Here is a 6,000-nt window from a genome sequence, read left to right on the forward strand (position 1 = left end):
GGACGTCTAGTGCGGGCGTCTAGTGGGGACGTCTATTGCGGACGTCTAGTGGGGACGTCTATTGCGGACGTCTACGTGGGGACGTCTAGTGCGGACTCAAGCTGGAGGAGGATGCACAAGGTTCTCACGGAGAAATTCACAACCACTCCCTGCAGCTCATAACCCAAATTCCACAAAGCCTGAGAAGGGTTCCGGCACGCAAACTGTTCAACAGCAGCCGAATCAGACAGCGTGCAGGGTCAGGGGGGCTTTGTTACCCGGTCGCATGACTGCTGAAGGCAGCCAAAGCCAGAAAATGTGAACTTTAGGACTGAAGAAAAGGCGAGGGAAAACCTCACTCCTCCCTTGCAATAGGGACACCCTCCTTCTCCCCCCCCCCCCTCTACAGCTCTAACTATGTACCTCACTCCTGCTGGCCCTAGTGCCCTCCATCACACACAGATCTACTAATATACCCCGTTCCTTCCTCGCAGTGCCTTCTGGTACTCACAAACACACCCCCCCCCCCCTCCAGATGGCTTCACATGCAGAAAGAAAGTAGGGCGTCTCATTATTTCTCCAGTGCTGGTGCCAAGAAGCAGACAGAGATTCTGATGTACTAAGGAGCACTTTCTCAGAAGCAAAACCTCCCCCTTCCCCAGGAGTGCAGAATTTGGTTTGAGTTGGGTTTGAACTTGCCAGGGCTGGACAAATTTCTTTCAGTTTGGTCCCAGGTATAGACAGAGCGTCTATTGCCTTTTAACTGGATTCCAAGCCTGAAAACATGTTTCCAAGGGTCGGTCCTTGAGGGGGTCGGTCGGCACGGAGACGGAGAGGTATTAGAACTGGGTCAGATCCCCGACCCACCCCGAAGGACCATTCGCCCCCCTGGCCTCCCCGCACTACCTATGAAGCAGCCGCAGCAGGATCGCGACGTCAGCTATATTTGCGCTACTTAGGAGCTGCTTCCTGCGTCGCGGTCCCGCCCCCTCCTCTGACGTCAGAGGAGGGACTGGACCGCGGCGCAGGAAGCAGCGCCCAAGCAGCTGAGGGATTGCTTACGTCGCGATCCTGCTGCGGGCTGCTTCATAGGTGTGCTGGAAGGTCAGTGGGGCGAGCGGTCCTTCGGGCGTGGGGGGGGGACTGAGCGGCAAGGCCGGGAACACCCCCTCAGGGCTGGTACCCGGGGCGGCCCGCCCCCCCGCCCCCCCCTAGGTACGCCACTGCCTTCTTGGTCTTCTGCACTGCCCAGTTATTCAGTCTGTATGGATACAGAGCTTTCCTAGCTAGGGTTACCAGAAGTCTGGGAAAACCTAGACATGTCCTCTTTTTTAGAGGGCTGGCTGGATGCCTGGACAGACTTTCTAAAACCTGACAGTATGTCTGGGTTTTGGGAAGGGGATGGGTGGACCTGGGTGGGCCTGGGGGCGGGTCTATGGGTCCACCTAAAAATAGGGTTTCTACTGTACAGTACACCCCCGTGAATTCACGGTTCGCAAATCGCGGACTCAGTAATTCAGTAATTTCCGACCGCCTCTTCCTGGTACTAAAGTCATGGTTACACCAATCAGAAGCTGCTTTGACATGCTATCTGGCTTCTGATTGGTGTAACCATGACTTTAGTACCAGGAAGAGGCGGTCAGATAATGTGCCCGGCTTCGTAAGTACAATTTGAGCACTTGCCGGCGCCCCAGCTGCCCTCTCCTGCCTTCGATCTGCTGAAAAACTGTATTTGCGGTGGAAAGGAACCCCTGTGAATTTCGAGGGAGTACTGTATATGACTCCAGGAAAGGAGGACAGATTGAAACATCCAGGTTTTACTTCCACTGCTTTCAACCCTATGTAAAATCAAATTGCACATTAAGAAAAGGAAGGACAATTTAGGATAGGAAAAAAAAAAAAGACAATTCAGTACTGCACAACACAACAAGGATTAGACAAGCAGAAAAGTACTAATAAAAGTTTCAGGTCTTGCGTTAGATATAACCCCTCTGGGAACAAGGGGTTACTACTCATGAAAACCTTTCCTACCCTTGTGTCATTTTGTGTCTAGTTTGGTTAATTTGTTTGTGTACTTTCCCCCTTGTTACGTTTTTATTTTAAATACTTGTCTTTAAGCCCGTTACATTAACGGGTGCTAGAATAGATGTCTGTCTGTCTTTCTTTCTGTCTCTCTCTCTCTCTTTGGACACTGTCTGTCTTTCTTTCTTTCTGTGTCTCTCCTTGACCACTGTCTGTGTGTGTGTCTGTCTTTCTGTCTCTTTCTCTCTCGTTGGCCGCTGTCTGTCTGTCTTTCTGTCTCTCTCTCTCTCTCTCCTTGGCCACTGTATGTCTGTCTGTCCTTTTTTGCTGTCTGTCTTCTTGGCCGCTGTCTATCTGTCTGTCTTTTTTTCTGTGTGTCTCTCTCTCCTTGTCCGCTGTCTGTTTTTTTTCTTTTAATCTTTCTCCCTGGCCTACTATCCTTCTATGTGGGGATGTCACGGGAGGTCCGGGATGTCGGTGGAATATTGGGGATGTTAGGGGGGATATCAATTATCGTGCCCCTTCTCCTATCTACCTTTTATTAATTTTTTTATCACGCATTGTGTTGGAAATGGCAACCGGCACAGAATAACCGCTGCTGGGTAAAGTAAACCGCCACTCACAGCAAATCGAACATGCGCGCATGCGCCGAATGCGCACACGTGCCGCACGCTTTACAATACAATTTCTCTGCCGGCCACGGAGCTATGGATGCATGGAGCCACCAGGTTTGAAATGCGCATGCGTGCTAAGGGAATTATTATAGCAGATTGCCCATTGTTTTTATTAATTGTACACCACTTTGATTTGACATTTTGTTAAAAATGGCGCTATATCAAATAAAATAACTGCAACTGCAAAAGGCTTGTTGGTGGGGTGTCATTGTGTGATTTCATTTGACGAGGTTACACTTAGGGAGTTCTTGAGATGACTTTAGAAGCCTCAAAGGTAGAAAGAGGACTAGTTTATCTAGTTGAAAATCGGAGGAGAGTTGTAAATTAGGCCCAGTAGGTAACCAGTGCTTTTTTTGCAGGAAAGGTATTGTTTGTATCTGTTCTCTTTTTCAAATTAATAAAAATGTTTGAACGGAAAGAAGGAAACAAATTCTTCCTTAGTCCCCACTTCCCCCCCCCCCACCCCCTCTATCTTGCTAATCTCCTTTAGCTATTTATAGTAAAACATTCTCACCAGAGTCCTCGGAAAGCTCAGAATCATTCTGCCACGCTCTCCTTATTGATTCAAGCTTGTGGTGCATGAATGGAAGATTTACCTCCGTTAGGTGCTTTTGTACTTTTCAAGTTAATTGAATTGTGAATGCTTAGGAGAGAGGCGCAAATGGAGACAATAGCTAAGGCCAAAGACTTGATGATTGGCATAGTAGCCGATAAGTTTCCAAAATTATGCTGATTCAGCCTCACTTTGTCTGTGCTACCATGGGGTCACTATGCACATATAGAGGGAAATTCTATATATGGCACATAAAAAAACTGAGATGGAAACAACCCCCCCCCCATTAGTGCTATTCTTTAAAATTAGGTGCGTTTTATAGAAAAGTGCTTAGCACTGGGGCTAGTGACAAAATTTTAGCGTGACCACTGACACCAGCTAAAACCTGGTGCAAATCCCTATGCCTAACTTAGGCCCTCCTTTACAAAGCCACGCTTGCAATTTTAGCGCCGGCCATGGCTGTGGCAGCTCGGACACTCATAGGAATTCTATAAGTGTCAGAGCTGTTACCGTGGCGGCCGGCACTAAAAACACACATAAGTCTTCAGAATGCTCATGACCTATCCATGCTCCTCTCACGTCATGTCCCTTTTCAGTTCCGTGCACTAGAATCCATGCACACCTCTTTATAGAGTATGCCTAAAAAGATGCGCGCCCAAATTCTAATTACTCTCAATATTTTTTTTCCATGTGGCCAATTATCAGCGCTGATTTGCTTGTTAATCGAATTGTGTGTGTGATTTATATGGAATCTGGGGGATATTATTTCTGTTCCAGAAGTACCGAATATGAAAATGTCAGTTTAAAATATGGAGCAGGGGGAAGGTAAGGGGGTGATTGTGAGGAGGGAAAGGAGTCAGTTTTCTAAAGGATATGAAATAGGTGCTGAGAGGGACATTAGGAAGGGAGAAATTTGGGTGTTTAATCTTTCAGGATGGGGAAAGTCAATGGACCAAAATAAGGTGGGCAGTCTCTCTCAACTAGACAATAGAGAATGACACGGTGACAAAATTCATCACTGTTACGTGACAAATCTATTATCCTATCAAGCAGCTCATCTCATTATAGGGTCTTCGTCATCATGCATGCATTTCAAGCGAGGATTGAAAACATACTTGTTCAACAAATTCCAATTAGAGCATTAAACCCAGTACCCTTTTTGCATGTCTCACACATTCCTCAAGTTGATGGAAAAGCTCTATGCACAGACTCATTCAACTCTTACTACCTGTTCCCCCCCCTCTCGCCACCTTCTTTTGGTTCTCCGTATCTATCAGCACCGGTATTCAAAAGCTGTTCACCTACTTGAGTTCTTCTCATATTGCTATACCATAATTGTATTTGACTCTGACCTTGTCATGATCCTATGTTATTTGTACTTGCATCCTGACCTCTCATGTGTGGTCTTTTACTTAATTCCTTTTAACTGCATCGAACTTCATGGTGTATTGTGGTATACCTCACTTCAGTGCCAGGCAATATGGTAGAAACAATTATAAAAAATAAAATTGTGGAACACATAGACAAACATGGTTTAACGAGACAGAGTCAGCATGGGTTCAGCCGAGGGAGATCTTGCCGCACAAATTTGCTTGATTTAAGAAAGGTTTGGACAAGTTCCTGGAGGAAAAGTCCATAGTTTGTTATTGAGATAGACATGGGGGAAAGCCACTGCTTGCCATGGATCGGTAGCATGGAATATTGCTACTCCTTGGGTTTTGGCCAAGTACTAGGGACCTGGATTGGCCACCCTGAGAAAGGGCTATTGGGCTTGATGGACCATTGGTCTGACCCAGTATGGCTATTCTTATGTTGCCGAATATAGGACAATCAAGCCATTGTAACATCACTGATGAGGTTGGCTCTGAGATACTATGGAATGAGGCATTATGACATCATAATCTCAGCTCTGGAATGTTGCTCTCATTGGGGTTCCGGAATCTTGCTATTCTTTGAGATGCTGGAATGTTGCTACTACTTGGGTGTTGGCCAGGGACTAGGGACCTGGATTGGCCACTGTGAGAACAGGCTACTGGGCTTGATGGACCATTGGTCTGACCCAGTAAGGCTATTCTTATGTTCGGATGTGATAAACAGGAGCACGCTACAGGGGTTCAAAGAAGCTTTGGATAGGTACTTGGAAGACAAAGGGATTGAGGGGTACAGATAAGAGTAGAGGTAGATTATAGGGATGGGATTAGAGGTAAGTTATAAAATTAATCAGGGATCACTGTTCATTCACTAGGCCTGATGGGCCGCCGCGGGAGCGGACCGCTGAGCAAGATGGACCTCTGGTCTGACTCAGCGGGGGCAACTTCTTATGTTCTTATGTTATAATGTTTTTTTCTGATGGCTACTATAACATAATGAGAGAGACCAGCTACAACCTTTAGTTGCTTTTCTGTTGGATGGAGCAAGGGCTTTTGATGTAGAGCAGTAGAAAAACAGACCGAATGTAATTAAGTTGGAAAGTTATCCCCCTTCTCAAAAGATATAAAAGCACTACTTAAAAACAGGTTATTACCCTGCAACAGAATATTTTGATTGATGACTTTTTTACAGCAACATTGAACAACGACTTGATCTAGGATCATCCATATTAAATCATGCTAAATTTAACAGCGTATCTGGAATTTCTTGTCAAAAAGGCTAGTTATGCTAGTTATAAAAGTATCCAAACACAAACACTGAGAATGTCCTTTAGTTATATTATGCAATTTTGTAATTCAACTAAAAAGATAAAAATGCTGTTCTTTATACTTGAGCACATAT

This window comes from Geotrypetes seraphini, chromosome 11 (assembly GCF_902459505.1).
Source record: "Geotrypetes seraphini chromosome 11, aGeoSer1.1, whole genome shotgun sequence".
In the NCBI taxonomy this organism is placed as follows: Eukaryota; Metazoa; Chordata; class Amphibia; order Gymnophiona; family Dermophiidae; genus Geotrypetes; species Geotrypetes seraphini.